Source organism: Leptopilina boulardi, unplaced genomic scaffold (assembly GCF_019393585.1).
Source record: "Leptopilina boulardi isolate dan_hultmark-lab unplaced genomic scaffold, ZJU_Lbou_2.1 LbouV2_80, whole genome shotgun sequence".
NCBI classification, from domain to species: domain Eukaryota; kingdom Metazoa; phylum Arthropoda; class Insecta; order Hymenoptera; family Figitidae; genus Leptopilina; species Leptopilina boulardi.
The window spans coordinates 836,312-859,116 of record NW_026138028.1 but is presented as its reverse complement, the minus strand read 5'-3'; the positions used below and the strand labels follow the sequence as shown (position 1 = coordinate 859,116).

At 29.2% G+C, this 22,805-nt stretch overlaps 1 long non-coding RNA gene across 1 annotated transcript; it reads left to right on the top strand.

Moving 5' to 3' along the window:
* The first annotated feature begins 1,397 nt into the window (after positions 1-1,397).
* Positions 1,398-22,139, top strand: LOC127290702 (uncharacterized). Its single transcript, XR_007844409.1, has 4 exons — positions 1,398-2,366; positions 14,094-14,336; positions 15,877-15,996; positions 16,788-22,139. It is a non-coding gene; the product is annotated as an uncharacterized LOC127290702 (long non-coding RNA).
* The last annotated feature ends 666 nt before the right edge of the window (positions 22,140-22,805 follow it).

Below are 22,805 nucleotides of genomic sequence, written 5' to 3'. Positions count from 1 at the left end.
TAAAATTAATAATATTACAACAGATTTGAAGTATGTCAACTTGCGAATTTTCCAATTTAGATCCTGATTCAATTATACACTTTGGTAAACCATGTCTGCGTCGCTAAAGGTTTGATCTACTCAACGATATTAATAAACTTAAGAAGCGTTCCCACATAGCACGACTTCTTGCTGTGAGGTTACTGTAAGAATATCTGTAGGGTTTGTAAGGTTACCGTGTAAGCCTGCAGTAAACTTGAGGTCATCTTAAAACTTCCGCCTTACAGTAAGCTTACACAGTAAGGTCGTGGTAAGTTTACATGGTAAGGTTGTGGTAAGCTTACATGGTAAGGTTGTTGTAAGCTTCCCGTAAGGTTACTGTAAGGTTGCTATAAGGTTACTGTTAATATAAAGTAATATGAAAATATATTAAAAATAATTATATTATAATATATATTATATTATAAATTTTTTTGTATAAAAAATGATATATTTGGTAAAGTACTTTATTAACCCCAATAGGGTTTGTCAAATAAAAGTTACTGCGCAGCCGCATGTGCCAAAGAAAACTACTGCGCATAAATATTAATAAATTTTATTTACATGTTTATGTTTACAGTAACCTTACATCAACCTTACAGTAACCTTAAAGGAAGCTTACAATTATCTATGTAAACTTACCACGACCTTACTGTGTAAGCTTACCTTAGCTTTACTGTGTAAGCTTACTGTAAGGCGGAAGTTTTAAGATGACCTCAAGTTTACTGCAGGCTTACACGGTAACCTTTCAAACCCTACAGATATCGTTACAGTAACCTCCGAGCAAGAAGTCGTGCTATGTGGGTTTGACCAACTTAAAATCGAAGCAAAAAAAAACTTTGTTGAAATGGTATGTTTTTTTGTAAGTGCAATCCGAAATGGTAAGTTTTGTACGGCTTTCACTAGTTGGTATATGTTTTAAAACAATTTTCTGAAAGGGTATGTTTTTCCACTTACCCGACTATTTATGCAATTGGCCTTTTTAATTTTAAAAAAATCTACATGAAATTAAGAAATAAAAAAAAATGTTAAACAGATTTCAATTTCAATAATGATGTGTGCTGTGAGGAACAGTTTCTCCTATAGAGGCGCTGATTTCGCAAAACGATGAATTTTCTCCTTTATCGCCACGTACTCTCCACAAGCATTTCCTGAAAACAACGATTTTTTTCAAACGTTTTCAGCTTCCGTCTCTCTTTTTTGTATTATTTCTTCATGTGCGCCTCTCATACACTGAAAAATATTATAAACGTGGACGCTAGTGCCCCTAGCGACAGTATATGAAAGCTTCTGAGATGCGTGACGACTGGTGGGAAATAAAAAATTGGGATGAACGTAACGTGTGCGGCGTGTATAAGGTTAGGAGGGGAGCCTATAAGACACTGGAGAGACGAACTGCTAGGCAGTCGAGCCTGGTGGAGCCTTGACGAGTTTCAAGCTGCGTTGATTGCAAGGCATGAGAATGTCGAGAGTATAGAGAGAAAAAGAGTTTGAGGTACTGGGTGATCTGTTCGCGCGTGGAGAGATGGAAAAGACTGACATGGCGGGGCAAAGCCGGCTTACAACACGGCGAATACCGCGCTCAAGGTTTAGTTGCCACTGGTCGGACTGTGGGTTCGGAGTGTTTTATTTTTTTATTTGTCTTAAATATAAATCAATTTTTTTTAAGTGTTCCGAAATATATCATCTGAAACTATTAATTATGAAAATTTTTTATAATAAGCAATGCTATATTATTATTAAACTGATCTTGTGTTAACTAAAAATGTGAAATACAATATTAGAAAGCCAACATATTAGTGTTGGTAAGGTTAAGTTTGAGGTCATAAATTAATGAAATAATTGTTACATTAATTTCACTGAGAAGGAGTTACTGATATTGTCTGGGTGAATAAACAGTTGGAATCTTCAAGGCAGATGACGTGGAACCGGTTAAGGTCATTCGCGTGAAGCACGAAGACCGCATGCTTTCCTTCTACGTTATCTCTAGCCACCATAAGTTTCTCTGGAACTTATATATATATATATATATACATGCATAGTTGAAGAATGTGCTTCATCATTTCCAACTTCTGTATCAGAATATGTTTTCATCCAATGAATTATTAAATTATCAAGACAAAATGTGATTTGATTTTATGTTATATATGTGAATTATTGCTATTTACACCCGCGCATTTCTTGGTGACTTATCGTGTTCTTATCTTTGGCATCCTTTTTGTATTTAAAAGTTAATAGTGAAAAAATTTCACAAGTGTAAAGTGAATATAAACAGCCCTATTCTGGATTTAATGTTTAACAACGAATTCATTAGAGATTAACAACAATATTCTTCCAAGCCTACTGAGGTAAGAAATGAAATATAGCATAGTCGCACTATAATATTACTGTTGTAATACATAAGAAAAAAATGATAAACATGTTCTTCAAAAATTACAGATGTATTGAAAATGACATAGTGCATTTACAAATTTAAACACGTCATATAATTAACATTTTATAATAATCAAATATTGACTTAAAAAATGAGAAATGAGACTGATATCTCCTGTACTAAATTATTTACTCCAATAAATCGAAACCAAAATTAACATCTATTCACTGAAATAGTCAATATTCGCTTTAAAAACATGATCTATTAATAATAAGTATAATAACATTACTACTACTAAATTTTTTTAGAAGACAAATCGTAAAAATTTATTCAATGAAACTCTAAACATATAGTTTATATAATATACGAATTAACTTTAACATTGTCTCTTGTTTTTAGAATAAAAAGACTATAATTAACGAAAAATAGCTTTTGTATATCGTAAAAAGAATTTAACCCTTTGCGTCATGCTGAGTCGCTCAGAGACCCACCTTTGTTTTTTCGCTTCTCGTATATTATTTAACTTTTTTGGTTTATAGAACTTATTTGTAATATATTTTTATTTGTTTTCGAGAAGAAAATTGTTATAAACTTAATATTATGACTTAGAAAATAAAAATGTAATAACAAAAGGGAACGTTCACATATGACGTCACTAAATTTTTCCAGATTTTGGACCACTCCCCCCTTGTCCCAAAATTTTTACATGAGAGTAACACATTGTGTCACGTTAAGTAAAGACCCCCTAGAACGTGACGTCATAATATGTGAACGTTCCCTAAGTCAATTTTCTATCAATTCTAATCAAGAAGAGTATTTTAATACGTTCATGAGACAAGAATATTTTAATTTACATTATTGGTAATAAAAATTGTTCTTAGACTTGACGAATTCTTCAAAAAGTTTTAGGTTTTATATCTGTGTTATATAGTTATAAAGATATAAAAACAAATCTTTGACGGCTTTAAAGCCCTGATATTTACCTTTAAAATGAAAAAAGGAAGTTCAAAATCGAACAATAAATAACGATAAGTTACAAGGAATTAAATGCATAAATCTACTTATAAAAACGATTTTTTTGGCACCAATACGAAATTTTGAGGGTGTTTCGGAAATATCAAGTGTAATATTTTTTTTAATTTTTCGAAATATTTTTTGATGACACCCTCCCAATAAGCACTTAATCTTGCAATACACTTGCAACAAGCTTGTCTCGCAAGGTGTGCAAGCCTGCACGGTAACCTTGCTGTAAGTATGTTGCAAGCTTATGTATGTTGATTGGGGTGTTATATATATTGCTAATACAATTATTATATTATTATTATATATAAATTTTGAATGAATCACTCAATATTAATAATTATAAAAGTGGAAAATTTGATCGATATTATTATTGTTATTATTAATCTATAATTGTATTAGAAACATACGACATTATTATGTCAACTTTATATTTTAATATTTAGTTTATTTGAGCAATGTATGTGGTCAATGATTATCTTTAAAAAAAGTTTATTGAATACATTGGATATGAATTAAATTTACAGTTTATGATGTATTAAAAAAGTTGTTTGGTCGTCATTTTCTTGAAAGCAGGTAGTTTGAAGCATCGATAGTTTTGTAAAGAATCGTACATATTCACCTGCTATTGGTTGAGTGATCAATCGGTGATCTTGTTGTCAAAGCAAACTATATTCACCTGCCTTTTGGTATTTAGGGCTTATTTCGGATTATTTGGGTCTTTTCAACTCAGGTATTCAACAGTGTTAACCATATAGAAAAGGAAAATTGGTTAAATCGAGGAAGAAAAGGGGCGCGTGCGGCAAGCAGGTAGTTTCTTTCTAAGTACCACTTAGGTATTTTAAAAAAATTGTTCACTTGTACATTATTGCGTAATTTAATTAATTATTTTATTTACTACAAAGAAAGAATTATTATAAAATACTTGAATATGAAAATTTAATATTTTTTAACATATTTATAGCTTTTATCAATAATAGCTATGTATTTCAATAAATTTAAAAAAAGTTAAAAAAAATTTAAGTCTAAAAATTCTTCTAATATATTATACGACCCGAAAGTTTTTGGAACTAACATATATAAAACTTTCATGTTTGTATGTGTATCACACGTAATATTATAGTGGGATAATTCTAGCACAGACATCAGAGAGTTAAGGGTGTGCAAGAAGCTTGAAAAGCCGAGTCAACTGAAGCCGACTTTTTTCAAAGTCTGGTTCATGACTCTGGTTCATTATAAAGTATAAATTATTGTAAAAATCAATTTTTTTCTTTTCCAGAAGTTCTCAAAAGCGTGGTAATTCACTAAAATTACAAAAAAGTTAAATTTTGCACAAATTCAAAATTATAGGATATAAATTTAAAAATATATATTGATTTACCCATACAGAAAAATGCCACATTTCTATAACGTAAAAAATTTTTAGTAATTAATTAAAATTAATATTAAGCTATAATAATTAATACACCTATACACGTTCTAAAATACATAAATATTGTATAACTGTAAATTAGTATTTATAAAATGTTAAGATTTTTTGATTTCGTTATTTTATTTGATAATAAATTTCCAAATAAAGTTTTGATAATTGCTTTACTAAATTACAATTGCAAATTATTAATTTTTTATTATGATAATTATAATTTATTGTTACTTATTTAAAATTTATTTTATGCATCTAAAGAGATGCAGTTTTTCACAAATTCTTCTGTTCATAATAATGGATGAGATACTTTATAGGTAGAAGCAGAATACTATATAAGTGCTTTCAAGACGCATATATATTAGGCACAAATTATACTTTCTAGGCCAAAAGTTTGACTCGGAATACCAAACCGGAGAACATACAAATCGGAAAATATAACAAAGTTTTAAGAATAATAATTCTCATTTTTGAGAAAACATATCCATTTTTATCGCAGAAAAGAAGAAGTTAGGAGAATATTTGTAGATTAAAAAACATTTACATAAAGGTAAAAAAATCCATTATCTATTTGAAAATTTTTTTTAAGGTAAAGTGACGCTCCCTGAATGTTATAAAATCACATTGTTTCTTAATTTTACATGTTATAGTTAAAAAAAATTATAAAAGTATAATCACCAGTATATTGTAGATGTATTCTATTATATATTGGAAATAATGATTATTATATTGATATAGTATTTCAGTATTCTATGGAAAAACTGAAGCATTTTTCCATACTACTTGAATTTAATGTTCATCGATCACCCAACGTAAGAACCAAGCTCGGTGTTTTGGAATTACGATGAGGTAGCAGACATGCGTAGTATGCACATACTTTTATCTCCCCTTCTTGTGAAATATGTATATGTGTAGGCAGTGTTCACGAGGGTTGAGCGCAATGGATTCTGCACAGTTCTATACGTTTCTGAAAAATGGCGATTTTCTTAGAAAACAGATTACTAGCATCCGCCTGCATACATTTTCTCACATTTCCGGACTTTATTTTGGATTTTTTATGTCATGTCGTTAGACTTATCCAATTTAGGTCTACACCAATTTTTTTATCACAATAGGGAAATCCCATGATAAATCAGACTAAAATATCACTTGCCTATTTTTCCAATACATTGTCAAAGAAGATTTTTAAATCATAAAACTTAAAATTTTAATTAGAATTTCATTTTAACAAATTTTAAACTGACAGTGTTGTGGTATAGTATTTTGCTGTCTATTGCATAATGCCCATAGCTGTAATATCAGATCCTTTTTTTATAAATATCCCTACCAGAAATTGACATAGTTCACTACTGGCGCGGTACTGGTACCAATTTCGCGCCAGTAGTTAATTTTTTATAGGGATGTGAGGCATTCTTACGCCTTATTGGATCTGTAATTTTAAAATTTTTTAAGTCTGATGTAAGATTCATAATCAACAATCTTACATACTCTAGACTATAAAAAGTTTATTAAATACAAAATTCGTGTTCAGCAGATCAAAATACATAAGAAAAATAAAGTCCGGTTTTTGGTTCAAATAACTTTTTCTGTGTACAGCCTTTTTTTGTTTTGACTGTCCGTCCAATTTGAAAATAAAGCTTTCAGAATCAGCCAAGGTGTATAATAATGTGAGTCCAGAGACGAAACGAAGTTGCTATGTACCAATTTTCGACTGATCAAATAGGGCTTGTAAATTTTCTTTTTGTATCTAAAACTGCATAAAAATTAACTGCCATGAAAATACTTTTTACAGTAGTCGTCATGAACAAATATTATTTTAGTACAAAAAATAATTTTCAAAGTGTTGCTTTATATAGTGGCCAAAATAAGGTAGCGTAAAGCGACTCTTTGATTAGCTTGTGACGAAAAAAGTATATAGTGTATATGAGACAAGCACGTAAAACTTCGGTTCAACTCGGCTTGTCTCGTCTCACCTTCGTCGCATTGACGATTCGTGCTAAAAGCTTCAGCCTCTCTCGTACACCGTGCTCTCTTACAAAATTTGAACTTTACGTGGTAGCCACAGACGTTTTATATATGTATATACGTAATTGTATTATAACCAAAAAACATTTCTCTTCATTGAAGCAATCTAGTTACTTTTATACGTATTCGTAGTAGCTGAATTCAAATCCAAGGACAAAATTCCAAATTGTTTTCCAAAAACATCCTTTAAGTACATATATAACATAAGTATATTGTTTTGCATTTAGGAAAGGGGTTTCTGAAGGGATCAAAAAAAGATAAAAATTGGAAATATTAATTTGGTGTTTTTTTAAATAAATTAGCCTCAAGAGGATAGCTCTAACAAAACGTTTTGTGTTTTACTTTCCTTTGGATTGAATTTACGTTTTATTTAAAGATGCCATTTTTAATACACGGAAAAACTTTGTGCAAGAATCATTCCTAAATTTGTTCAGGAACTGAGCTAGGATATGAGAATAATAAATTTAAGAAATCTTATTTATATTTTCTTTGAAAAATTCTAAGCAGTATTTCTATAAGAATTGTAGAGAAATTCAAGACAACTTCCTAAACTCACTACAGAAAGTCTTGAACTTGTTTTAGAATAAATTTTTACGTTTGCGAGAAAAAAAATTTACTCTGGGAGGACTCGATCCCACGTCCTCGAGAGTCCAAAAACTCCGCTTTACATCTCTCAGCTACCTTAGCAGCTTATGGTATTATGCATTGGAAACGTATTTGACGCAACCAATCCCTGCCTAGTGCTTGGTTACTGTACTGTGTCTTCTAAAACAGTTCAAGAAACTTTCAACGCCCAGTGACTGAGATATTCCGATCGCGGCATTAACAAGAAGTCTTCCAATGTCATAATAAAAATACAAGTATTTTCTTGAATGATTTTTGTATTTTTCTGTAAATTTTGCAGAATTTTTCTCATATCCTCAGTTCCTGAACAAATTTAGGAATGATTCTTGAACAAAGTTTTTCCGTGTATAAATAAACTCTCTAAATTTGAATTAGCGACTATTCTCTGGGCTGATTAAAATAGTGACTATTCGCTAGCAATCAGCGACTATTTGCTAGTAATAAGCGAATTTTCAGTGAGTGATTATTCACTTATTTCCAGCTGCACACTCTGCGCTATAGGAATAAGCGAATAGTCACTAATTCAAAGCGAATAGTCGCTAATTCAGGTTTAGAGAGAAGTATTATATGACTTTAATATTAAGAAATGATATTTTATTTTGTTTAAAAACTTGTGTTAAATGAATCTTATTTTATCTCATTTTTCCTGTGATATGTTAGAAAAGAATATATTAAATTCATAGGCATGAGAAAGGTCGTCAAGCACCTAATGAAATTCATCGGGGAAAATAAAGAGGCAGAAACATTTGGCATTATGTTGTATAAATTTAGCACTTCGTTGCGGGGAAGTTGGGCCTCACAACTATTCTCCCATCTCCGAATTGAAGATGCGGTCCCCTTTCAGTCGTGCATTAAATTATTCTTGCACAATGCATACGTTGATTTATATCTGTAGTTGTTGCTGCTGCTGTAGAAAAGTTCTCTTTTATATTGATTGTCTTACTGTTTCTTTATTCCTGCACTTTTTGTATCGTCATTTTTTCTGCTTATAATTTATTTTATAACCTTTACCATACTTGATTAGCTGTGCGTTTTAAATAAATACGCATCATTAACAGGAACAATTTTTACAGTATAAATAAAAAAATATAGTTCTGACAAATAGAATCTAGTACTTTTGCACTCTAAATCTGAATCAGTGAAAATTTCACTGAATTCAAATCAGTGGCTCAGTTTTCTTTAATTCACCAGTGAAATTTTCACTGGGAATCAGTAAAAACCACTGATTCCCAGTGAAATTTCACTAGTGAATTAAAGAAAACTGAGCCACTGATTTGAATTCAGTGAAATTTTCACTGATTCAGATTTAGAGTGTGAAGAACACATTAAAGTAATATAATTATGTGGAACATTAAGTAATGCAAAATTAAATTATTTCACATTGGAAAAGGTAATATCAATTTTTGTTTATTGGGCCATAAAACCTTCATCTACATTACCCGATATTTTAAGAATTTTTATTTGCTAAATCCTTTTTTCAAGATCAGAATTAATACAAGACGATAAAAAGCTAAAGTCAAAAAGGGTTATGACTCAGTAATGGCACAACATTACGGTGAAAACAAGTCTATTGATCGCAAAGAACACTCTGAGAATGGAAAAATATAGGAAGAAAATACAAACAAAAATTTGTCAAAAAATGTGCGATATATGTCAAGTACAAAAGAACACTTGATGAATAAAAAAGAAAAGTTTAATAGTAATGAATATACATACTTATATGCATTCAAGATATATGCTCATTAAATATATATTTAATCTCAATACCCCTGATGAAAAATGACAAACCCTATAATAGAAAATTTATTTGACCTTTTAGTTCATCGAAAATCAAGCATGATTCTGTTACTATAATTTTATATCCTAGGACATAAAATAATGTCTAGATACATTTCAAAACTAAAATATTTTTTTTTTAATTAAGATTAATTTAAAAGAAAAAAAATGTATAAATAATATTGTCAGTGCTGGAGTTACTATGCTTAATCAGACATGTCTCTAAAGTTAATTAAAAATATTATGGTTGTAGTTCTTAAGGATTTGCTTATACTCTATGACTCTGTATAGGTATTTACAGTGGTATTAATGAACAAATTTAAAATAAATGATGCGCTTAAAGTACAGAGTTCCAAGTCAACGTATTCAGGTTCGATCTCAAGACCCTAAGAATTTTTTCTTCATTTTTGTATAAGTTTATAAAAATCAAAATAAAATTCATACTTAACGTAAAAATTAATATTTTAACCCTCACCCTGATATCCAGTTGACCGTTATCGACAAAAAGCGACAATTCGTTCGCCTGGTAGGGACTATGGGATTCTATAGCGCTAGAGTGGGGATAACCCAGAGCAGGCAGAGGGTTAATAATTATATACATATATATAATAATTACTGTGTTTGAAATAGTGAAGGAATCATATTTGAAGTATCCCAAAGATGTATAAAAACGTGTGTTTTGGTAGTCTTAAAGAAGTAATTTGGTTGTTTTTATGGTGTCTCCGAGATTTTATCCTCGATGTCCGCGGACAAAAAATGTCTTTTAGACGTCCCGATACCTACCAGGCAGTGAGAAGTCGTCCACTAATACAAATTAGTAGGAATTTTCGTTGATTTTTATTGAAATATTATTACTTGATTTGGTATAGTTCCAATTTTTTTTTTTAATTTTAAAATTTTAGTAAGAATGACTGAAAATTGTCACGAATTTGAATTATTGGACGACTAAAGTTATCACTTTTTTTACGAATTTTTTTTTATTAATTTTACCCCATTACATTCCTGGACAATCGAACTTCATACTTTCGATAGGTATAGAGGGGGATCTAATAAGCCGAACTGGCAAGGAGTTCGGCTCTGTTCGTCAGAGTTCAGTTTTGTGAAACCCCTCTACACCCCATTGCGGACCCAACAAATGTAATGCTCACCAAGCCAGACCAGACTGCCAAGAAATAAATTTGCAGACAATACTTCAACATCAATTCTTCTTATCCGGTTCATTTTCATGAGACTTCCAACACTTAACAATCAATTTTAAATAAGAATAGTAAAATATCTTTTCTTTTACAAATTTTTAGAATAAAGATGATCTTAATACGCAATAATGATGAATTTTTAAAGAAGAATTAGCCATTCTTCACAGATTTTCGCTTGGAATATTGTAAATTTTTAAGGATTTCAAATTTACTTACAATTATTAAGTAAGTAAGTTTATGTTAATAAATTTCAAGAAAAAATTTAAGAAGTTAGTGCTTTTCTGAAAATTTTTTCCCGTAAGATTAATATATGAAAATTAAAAAAGTAAAATGAAAGATGAACAATATATATTTATCAAAAACCGAGAAACCGGTTTTTACTGAAAAACTGTTTACTGGTTTTTTTTTAAATTCCATAACCGGAAACCGGTTTACCACACAAGCCCTATAGGAAACTATATAGATTCATATATATATATATGTAGATTCACATATGTGATGTATCCTATGGAAGATGTTACATTAGATTCTGCATAGGATCCTTCACTGAATTTTGTATCCCAGCTAAAAATTTACAGTGTACGGAATATAATATTTTACTAAAACATACATCTTATTTATGTAATATAATATATTTAATTTTCCTGAAATGAAATTTGCCCAAGGTGGTTCAAAGCCACCTTATAATCGGGTCTAATTTATACACAACACAAGTTTACACACACACACACAACCAAAAGTGGGCGCGTGTGAAAGGCTATGCGTACTCGCAGGTTAGTTTGTATTGGATAAATTCAGTTCATATATCAGGCGGCTTCATGCAATTTTTATAACAAGTACTAAATGGATCGCCTGCTTGCAGTTATCAACATAAATTAATGCTAATTTACAGATAATAACGGATAATAAAATATTTATAGTTTTAGGTTATTTATTTTACAAACAATTGTTTGTTAATTTAAAGGCAAAGTTAAGGCAAATTTTAAGTCTCACAAGAATTGAGCTATAATTTAATACATTTGGCGATGCATTCTACAGTAAGGGACATTTTCTTTTGTTTTAAAAATCATAAGGATGTGTAAAAATAATTTAATGAATGTCAATTGATAGATATTGAATTATTGATAGATATTACCTATATAAAAGTTACAAATTATTTTTATTTATACATATAGTTACTATATTGTTACAAATAGTATATTAATATTTGTTTCTGTGTGTGTGTGGGTAGTTAACCTTTAGCCCGCCGGCGTTTAACAAAATCCATCAAAAAGCCTAAATTTAGGCTTTCCGGCAGTCTACAGGTTAAGGAGGTTCTATAGCGATATCGCTTGACGGAACTAGTCAAAACAAAAACCGTATTACTTGTGACTCGACCTACTCCGTACCACATGAAACGTCTATTATTGTTATTACATATATTGTTATATAGTAAAATTGTAAATAAATGGAAAATAATATGTATAAAATAAAATAAAAATGAAAGTAATATATATATATATATATATATATATAAAATATTGGAAACTCGTTTGACAAAGACTGTAATTTTGAGGTTGATGTTAATGACTCACGTTACAGCTGTTTCATGAATACAGTTAACACATTGGTGTGTGCGAGTACAAGAAGAACGCGATACTTCGTGATTAGCGCTCAAATTACATGACATGTATTATAATATTTAACCTTGAATTTACATCATAAGAAAGTATGTTAATTTGATTTAAAAACACAAAATTTTGAATTTCATGTAAAATTATATAAAATTTTTATCTTTAATTAATAAACAAAGTCTAGCAAATTCGAGGTATGCTAAATTTCTCCAAGTAATTATGAATTTAATTTTCCAAATTCTGATTTATTCCACTTGGTTCATTTATATAAAAACAAATTATACTATTGTCAAAACTATCTTTTCACCTCAATAGAAGTTTTCTGTTGCAACGAATTTTTTTGTCACAGTAAAATTATGGCAAGGTTATATGGCATATAATATTGAAAGTCATTCAATTCCTTTTAACTTGTATATTTGATCAATTTAAGGTGAACTATTTTTTCTTGATACACATTTTCAATATTAAAATATATTTACTTGGGACCCTGCACTATGATTTAAATTCTTTTATAAATTCAATATTTTAATTAATTTTGACGGTGGAATTTTTTTTATTTCATAAAAATCAATAGCGAAAGTTATAGAGAAAAAATTGTGAGAAAGATGACGAATCGATTAAGAAAATAGCGAACATAGTGAACATTTAAACTTGTAGGTCTCATAAAATTTCACTAGAATTATCATGTATAGGTTCAGTTCAGATGGTCTCAGGACTGATTTGCATGCGGCCTTTGCTCCAGGTGTCCATGAATTTACATACGAAAGGGTGGCATTCCCAGATTCCCCCTTTCTAATTCTCTTTCGTCTGTGTCTCTCTTTTACTTTACCCCTAGAATCAAAGTCTATGGGTTAGTGGCTCAGCATGTCGCATCGTTAACTCTAAGTTAAATTTTCGTTAACATGCTGAACAGTTCTTTTTACTATAATGCTAGGAAAAATACTCGCGTGCTTATCTTATTATATTCTTCTTAATAAATTTTTTTTTATTAATTTCAAAGAACAGTAAATTTGAAGAATATTTCACTTTATAAGAATGATTCATAAATTCAAAATTAAAATTCTGCAGGTAATTTTAGAAATTAAAGTAAATCATTCAGCTCATTTGAAGTGTTTAGATTGTTGCTAATAGAATTTCTTCGGGTTCGAGGGAAGGCATTGACGAGTCCTTGAGAAATTATGTATAAGGAATAAGAATAGAATTCTAATTTCAAGAGTGGAAAATCAGTCAAATAATTCTAGTGGAAAGAACGGTTGTTTATTCTACCAATAAAAATGTTTATTTTGTACTACAAATAAAGCTAACATTTATTGCACATTGTATAAGGTGGTAATCTAATGTTACTAATTTAGATTTTGACATTTAAATTAAGAAACCTAAATCTGTATACGAAATGCTGTGTTGCCAGACGTTTTATGCGGTATCGAGTAGGTCAAGCCACAAAGTAATATGGTCTTTGTTTTGACTAGTTCCGTCAAGCGATATAGCGATAGAGCCTCCTTAACGCTACACACACAGAAAGAAATATTTAATTTAACTTTATTTTTTTTTATTGTAAAACATAAAAATTACAATGTTTCGTTTTAGTAAAATTCAATTTTTTATTAACTAAGAATTACAACAAAAATATAGAAAGAAATAATAATTGACTTTTCAATTATTTATATTTTTCTTTTCTCATTATTTGCTGTTACAAAGTTGCTATTATTACTTCACTGTGAATCTGTATCTTCAGGAATACAATATATAAGAAAATCGTTAGTGGCACATATGAGCCAATGCTAAACGACATGAAACGTAGCGCCACCTACCTGGCCCATTTTTGTTGCACTTCAAATGAGGTTTTTTCTATATTTACAGTTTATTTCTTGTACTGTTTCATAGTACATACTAATTATGGAAAAATTCCTCTTTTAGTCATATAAGTATAGCTAAGCGAATGACATATTCAACTGTATAGATTGTTTTGAATAAAATAAGTTTTCCTGTACTTAGAAATTAATGAATAATTTTTTTCTTTTTAGGTAACATACTCTGCAGTGAAAAGTTATGTAAACCACAAAATCCTCTGCACTTGGCTGATAGTTTCACAAAGCCCGTCAAAGTGAGGTGATCTATGCGGAAGGAAGAATGAAATGACAACGGATTGTTTCCTCGCTAAATGAGTCCTTCAATCCCATTGATGGCAAAGCTGTCGTATAAGATTCTCAACCAACTTCAAAAAAAATTGTCTTCCTACAGAATTCAACTAAAAATATAAATCTCAGGTAGAAATTTTGATTCGATATACTATATATAAAATTTGAAAATTGCAATTATCTCAAAAACCTAGCTGACGTGTATAGTGAAAAAACGGACTGATGTTTTGAATTGAACGTTAAAATTTATACACTGAAAAAAATTCCTAACCCCCGTATACCAGGAATTGACTAATTTGCCTGGTTACGAGAGGGACCCACTAGGCAATCTTGGTCAAAGTTGAATTCGACAATTAGTCGGAATGACTAGGGAAGCTTATCAGAATAACCAGGTATCTTAGTTACATTGGCTAGAATCACTTTGACTAATTAAACTTTAGCAAAATTGACTATAGATACATGCGATATTAACCAAACACCTTATTTAATATAACTAGAAAACAAGGGGTAAATTCTACTAAATCGACTTTGGTAATATTAACCAAGCTGCATAACTGAATTGACTATAGGATGCTTGGTTACGCTGACTAGATTTAAAGTTGCTATGGTTAATAGTCATTAATGCGAAGCAAATTTTTTTCAGTGTACCTCTAAAAAATGGTTTTGTTGTTCAAAAAAAAGAAAAAATATCTTACATTTCACTATAATGCCAAATATTTGGTTAAGAGATATCTTTGTTTTAGTGAATTTTATTTTAATCATTTTTAAGCAATTATTGTTAAATGTGCGTGCCACTTTGACTCTGCAAAGGAACTGGACTGAGTCCACTACTGTTGACCTTTCGTCGTAATCTTGTATTTGTGCTTTCACAGTGTGACGCACTTTTAACACAACGTGAAATAAAATATGTCTTATTATAATTTTTCACAAATTAAATTAAATAAATAGCCAAATTGGTTGCATTTTTCTGTTTATTTTAATGGTCCAATTTTGACAATGCCATTTCCGCATTGCGTTACACCACAATCAAACATTTATACGGGATTGAATTTTCCACTTGGTTTATTTTTAATCATGAACCACATAAAACACACTGACAATGCTTACCTTGACGATTGCATGTTTTCGATTCAATTTCTGGTCACGTATTCATAGATTCTATAACTGTTTTTGCAATTTTCAAGCCACTAAGTGCACTACAAAGGTTTTTTGCTTTCACGCCCCAAATTTGTATTAGTGCATGTTATACAAAAACTTTGCCGTCTCCGCACTTGCTTATATGTTGGTAAAAAAAATTATAATAAAAATTATCTGAATTTTATAAATGAATGAATAAAAGAGTAAAAAAGTTTTATAAAAATTTAAAAATTATTTTTTTCGTTAATAATCTTTTTGTAGATTTTCTTTTATTTATATTCATATTAAAAGCTTGTTCAAGTCGACTTATTCTTGAAAGTAGAAAAAATCAAATTCAAAAATTATATGGATACAATATGTGAAACTTTTTTTTTAAATTTCAGCGGATTCGATTAAAATTCTTTACTTATTAATTTATTTATTTTTAGGGTTACAAATCTGAAGTCAAATTAAAAAATGTTAATTAATCAAATTTTTGTAAACTACCATGCAAACTATATTTCAATGAAATATAAAATTTTAATTTTTTCAGATAGGTACAGCAAAAGTTTCACGTCATTGCCGAAATCAAACATCATATTTATAGTTAAATCAATCATATAATCTTTTGAGCCTATGGACGAGTTAATGATGAGCTATAGATCATGTGAAGGTTAGTTCCTTTTAGGTATAGAAGAAAAAAGATTGATACTTTGCTAATACACGGAAAAAAATAGTTATCTATATATATATATATATATTAGCTAAACTATAGTTATACCTTAGTTAACCCCGCAATGTCTGTTATATGGATAGCAATTATTGTTAGCTAATACAGATAATAATTAGCTTCCATAGCTAACATGTCTTGTTTTGTTCAGTAAATATTAGCTACCAGAGCTAAAAATTCGCTAAAACTAAACTAATTTACAGTCATATTTGCTTAGTAAAAGATCTCAAGTGTAAAAACTATTCTGCAAGAGTTGACATATATATATATATATAATGTGTCATTATTATTGGGTTGGGATTCAATATAGAAATTAGTCAAATTTGAATAAGAATCAGTATGAGTATTGACACTGTATATTGGGATGATTTCCTTTCGAAAATTTATGACATGGAAAAAATATCGGGCATGCCTGGCATATGACATCTAGATTAACCACAAGCTTTTAAAGACAATAAGAAAATAATTTATTAGATTACTGTGATAAATGTTGATGAATATATAGATGACGTTTTTGTGAGTGATATAATTATTCTGGTGTGATTTTCGTAACTTAACTTTTAGTGAAGGTTTGAACATCAGTCATTTGTTTGACATTAGTGTTCCAATATTAGACCGTGTTGATACTCTTATCACTTCGCACTTGGGATATCTTAATAGTTTGCTTTTCTATGATAGTATTAATAAAAATAGTAATACAATAACAGAAACTAATCAACTTCTTCTTTTTGCAGGGTTATTGTATCGATTTCTTGAACGTGAGAAAGTTCTTTACATAAACTTTATGCTAATAGGTGAGAATGTCTCACGGCGTTCTCACGAGTTTACTTTTCAAGGGGAGAGCAAGGAATATTAATAGACTAAAGCATAACCATCAGTGGCTTGCCTGAAGAAGATAAGTATTTTACATTAAGGGTCTAAAGGGTTAAGATGGAAGAAAATGCGTATAAATTTGTAAGCTGGAACATAGTTATGCTTACCAAACTGCAACTGATTAGCATTCCAGTATTATTGTAATTAACATTTTGAAACACGTTAAGCTCTACTTTATGCTCCTTACATATCAAAAATACGTTTATTTTTCGTTAAATAAATTGCTATTATTATTATGTCATATAAGGTTATTTAAAAAATGTTTTCAAGCTACTATTTCTTGAGAGAATTGATTTTCTTTCAATTTTAAGGTTTTTTTCATATATCCATTGCAATGAACTTTTCAAGAAAAAAATCATATCATGTTTTAAAAAGAAAGTAATATTTAGAAAAATTAAATTTTCAAAAATGAAATTAAAATTAAAATTTATGGGAAATTTCTATTGTAAAAAATAAAAATAAATTCCTCCAATATGGAGGTCTCAAAATTTGACTTTCCATAAGTTTTAAGTAAACAAACTGAAACTAAAAAGAAGAGGATACTTACTTGCATTCAGGAAAATTCAGATACATATTAACAATAGCTCAGGTAGTCGGCGACTTTAGGGGAATGACGTCAGATATTGAGGGGAGCGATTGCCTGAATAATAACATGGAATCCTATTAACATCTAATTAATTTTCGAACTACAATATTAAATTTTTAATTTTCTTCAACTATAATCAGAATTTTTTTATTACCTTTATCAAAAAAATTGTTTAAATATTAGTTAAAACTTTTTTTTATTAAAAATCTAAATCCATTTTTGAAAAGAGAAGAAAAAATAACATAAAATCGAAAATGAAATATTCAAATCGGTTAATAATTAACCAACTTACAACAAATTTTGTAAATTTTAACGGGCGAATCCAATTTTGTGACGGGCGTCTGTTTCCCCGCTCCGTCGTTGGGAGCATGGACAAATATAGGATAAAAATTCTTTACAATTTTTTATTTTAGTACACAAATTAAACTTTAAGTACTGTGTAAATTTCAAATATAGCTTTAGGAATTTTTTGAAAAAAAAAATTATTATTTTTTTTAAAGTAAAATGAATTAGTAAAAATGTTTACTAATTTGAATTAGTGACTCACTTTTTGCTTCTGAATTAGTAAAATTTTACTAACAATTAGTAAAATTCAACTAATTCAGAAGCAAAAAGTGACTGACTAATTGAAATTAGTAAACCTTTTCACTAATTTAGATTTAGAGAGTAAAAACTAGCCGAGTAATTGCAATTGTTTATATCTAAAAATCGTACCTTTTTTTGTTAATAATCGATTTTTATGCAATTAAATAATAAAATTCGATTAACGTATATGATAGAATATCACTCTTAAAAAGTAAAATGGTTTTTAAATAACAAATTGAATAATTTAAAAATTATTCATCCATTCAGGTTCGAAGTTTTTTCAATTTGTTTGGTATCGCGAGGGGCACATTTTCGTCAAGTTTCAATCAGATTGGATTATTATTAACAAACTTATTAAACAATTAAAAAAGCACCATTTTTAATCGTTTAAATTCAATGACTTTTAAACAAATATTTAATGTTTAACTTTAGACCCACCATTTATACCTCCTTTTTTAATCACCACTTTTTCTTCTAAAATGTAGATGAAAGCAATGAGCACCAAAAAACCGCCGCATCTTTTACCAACCGGACATCGAGAGCAAACTAAGGGTCCTTCATATTTCCCACCAAAATTACCAAAATCCGTTTAGAACAGGCTGTTTACATTTAATGGCATTTTTTGTCTTTATTGACTGGCCTATATTTAAACATTAAAAAAATGTGTCAATTATGAATTCTTAAAAAAGAAAAGAATATCTACTTATGTTGTTTTTTGCATCAACTTGTCGATTTTAGTAGGTTTGTTTAACGTATTCTTATTTTGTATGCGTTGAACCTGAAGGTTCGATCCCTTATACCTCCAAATGATTTTTTTCATGCAATATTAAGTTAGTATAAAAATTTTAAATAACTTAATAATAATAATTAATAATAAAAATAAAGTATAATGGTTTTTTTTAAATTACGTATTCAACAACCCGTGTAGAAATTTATCGTGGACCTGCACACTGACACTGTTCAAAAATGCAAAAATATGGAACACTAGATTTATAAATTTGATTTTTTCAGGACAGGTTTTTTCAGAATAAATTTCCACGACAAATACTGTCTAGCATTAGTCTATTTCTAGGAAGGCCACGATAAATTTCTACACGGGAAATTATAAGAATTTTTATCACACACACAACTTTTTAAATTTTGTTAAAAATAATTTAATATCTCTCCTCTTGCCTATAGATATATGCATATACTTCTTTCCTGAGTTCTAGAGAAAAGTTATAGTCTCATTTTTGTTGCAACTCAAAATGAGTTAATGCTAAACGACATAGACAGTGGCGCCACTAACCTGGATCATTTGTGGTCCACTACAAAATGAGTAGCGTACGCTACTCATTTTTTTCCAGATTCATACCTGGAATTTCAGTTCATTTTTTTTCCAGACCAGGTTTTTTCTGTGTACATATACATATATAAGCACAACATATGTATAATATATATATATGCGTATGTATAAGTAGGGGAGGACTTAAGATACGAGAAGAGGGTGTTGCGTATGGGTTTGACTATATGGGCGGTATGTTAGGGGATGCATAGGCATAGGATACGAAGTATTTGTGTATACGTAGAAAAGACCACCCTCGATTGAGCGAGCGCCATTCCTAAGAGCTCACCACGCCCGGCATCATATGAAGTAAAGGGAAAATTGTTCTTGAAGGGACATTTTTTAAATAAATATTAAAATATAAAGATCCATTTTTGTTTTTGAAATTTCCATTTCTTAAGAAAATTCTTCTAAAAATTATTATTGATAACTCTAAAATTGATGTAGGCAGCAGGAGAAAATAAGCTAAAATGTTAAAATGTAAAGCACGTTTACACTTATTGACATATATGTTTCTGGATGCTTCTTCACCGGGGGCTTATACATATGAGAAGAAACACGGGAATAGTACAACTGTTTAAGGTATAGATCCAGCAGCGAGGTATAGAGTTCCTACGTAATATTTCAAAGTAGGAACTTCATACCGTGCTCTTGGACTTGCCACGAAATGCTTCATAATATATTCTGCGTCTGTAAAGATTAAATGCAGTAAGTATAGCATTAATGATAAGATTTATTATGAGCATACTGACATAATTATTCCCTAAATGTAATTCATGTGGTAGTAAACCGGATGGTAATAAGAAAGTATTTAAGAATTTATATAACTTGACGAAATTTACGATTATCGTATTAGTTATGAGAGTATTCGCGATTTCAGCTTGAAACTATATACTTACTGTGATGACTCAGCTACCAGGGACTCGACCTGTCAAAATCATCTGTGAGACCAGAATGAACGTTACTTCCTCTGTTGATCTAAGGAAAATGTATAGTTGACAAATGACAGAACAAAGCTGCCACTGAGAGAAATGGATTGTAAGATTTTGATGGTTAAAAGATGTTATCTTTAATGATAGAATCTAGATATATAGCTATAGTACCTGATACCCCGTATCATCTATTTCTCTCCGTGATCAAGTCTGTAAAAGCATATATGAAGGACTATTAGAACGTCGCTAAAAAGTATACTTTTTAGTAGGTATACTTTCGCGAACTTTGTGTAGAAAAATCGTTTTCTTAACGTTTTTCGAACTATTTCGAACTATTTCATAAGAAAAATTTCCAAAAATTTTTACAGTGTATATATATAGGAATATATATATATTTGACAATGGTATTTCGTCGTAGGAACCCCACACAATCATTAAAGATCGACTACAATCATATTATTTTATGTTTTCAATTATTTTGTTAAAAATTTATGGTTTTTTTATTTCTTGCTTCTATCAAAAAAATAATGTTACATAATAGCCATTCTACAATTTTGAATGTTTTAAAGTTCTTTAAATATTGAAATATAGACTTTTTTATCAATTCAAACGTATGAACTATAACTACTAATTGTTTTAGCACTTGCAAAAGTGGGAAATTGTTGTTTAAAAAATTTTTAAATATCTTTTTTGATTTCAGCAATAATTTTCTGAATTATAGAAGTTGTTTTTGTTCTAGCAGATGCAAGGTGATGAGCAATTTTCGAATTTGGAAAAATAACTATACATAGTTTATATTGAACTAACTTTTATGACTTATAACAACGAATGAAGGCGGCTAATCAGATTCACATATATATTTAACTGAGCAGGATTATCCCCTTCAACACGGAACAATATCACACTCCACGAGGTTCTGTTTTGAAAAGGACGTCTCCAGATTCATTTTCAAAAAAGGAAAACAGACGAGGAAGATTTATTGGCTATATATGGTGACGTGATAGGACATTACTTAATGCTGCGCAACAACAATTTTTAAATGAAGCCAACAATAGATTATTATAAATCTTATATAAAAGATAATCAAGCGATACTAAGATTATTAAGAAAGTTCTGTCCTAAAGTATATAAAATTTACATATATATATAGTATAACATTGTCAAGCGGTATTATGAACAAGAATATATCTTGTCATATTACAACGAATATATATAGTTAAGACCAAATTAGAATAAAATTTTGAAATAAATACAAGTACAGACAATAACGAAGTAAATGGACTAAAATATAAACATTGTTATAATTAGTAAAATACATGATGCCTACATATAGTAATAATTTGGTAAACAATGTAGTTTACAAATTAGGATATACAATTGTTTTAAAACAATTGACCGTTTTTGAAACGAGATATTTAAGTTGAAAGTTTGTTAGTTTAACACTGTTAGCCTATGTAGTGGGCATATAAATAATATATACATTTCTCTCAATGACTTTTAAAATTTTCTATAGATTGTTTTTAAAAACTAGTATGTTATAAATAAATATTTATAGAAATTAAAATAAAGAGAATCAACAACATTGACCGCGTTTCGTTTAAGAGATATAAAGAGTTCAAAAATTATTAACTTTGAGGTTAATGCATTGTGAGATTAGGGGAAGTATACTATTAACACCAGCATGAGCACGTGTATATATATATGTATAGTGGCTAAAGATATGTTATAATTTTTAAGTTTACTATTAAACTTTATTTTTGGAAGTGACGACTGCTGCAAGTATAATACCTTAATTCATAGATTATATTATACGTTTTTATAAATTACTATATTATCAAATAAATATTCATTTGTTTCAAATAATTAGGTATTATTTGAGTAATTTAAATGATAATTGTTTAAAATACAGAAATTATTAGTTAAAATTCATTTTGATTAAAATACAACTTATTAGGTAACAGGTATATAAGTAAATATTTATTGATAATAGTCAATGAATTTCGATTAATTAAATAAATAAAATTGTTCAGGGGATAAATTACTTCAAAAATTTATGAAATTAGAGATAAAGTTCATTTATATAAATATATTATTATCATATATATCTAATATCTCGGTTTCATTGGAGTTACAAGGCTCTGTTTTACCTGAGCCCAGTTTTCAATTATACGCTTTGCTTTCTTTTATTAGCTTATAATATAATATTGTATATTACATTATTTATAACATTAAAAGGTCGATTGTATTGTGCAGGTGTCGCTGATTGAAAGTAAGTTCTTTCATTTTACAGTATTATAACTTTATTAAATGCGTTTATTTCGAAACGATACAAAATTGAATTATCTTCATAAGTACGTATATAGGAATTAGATCACGCGGTATTCGGGAAATAAGATTATATTTAATTTATAAATAATAATAGTAATATTAATAAATAAATAATAAACTCATA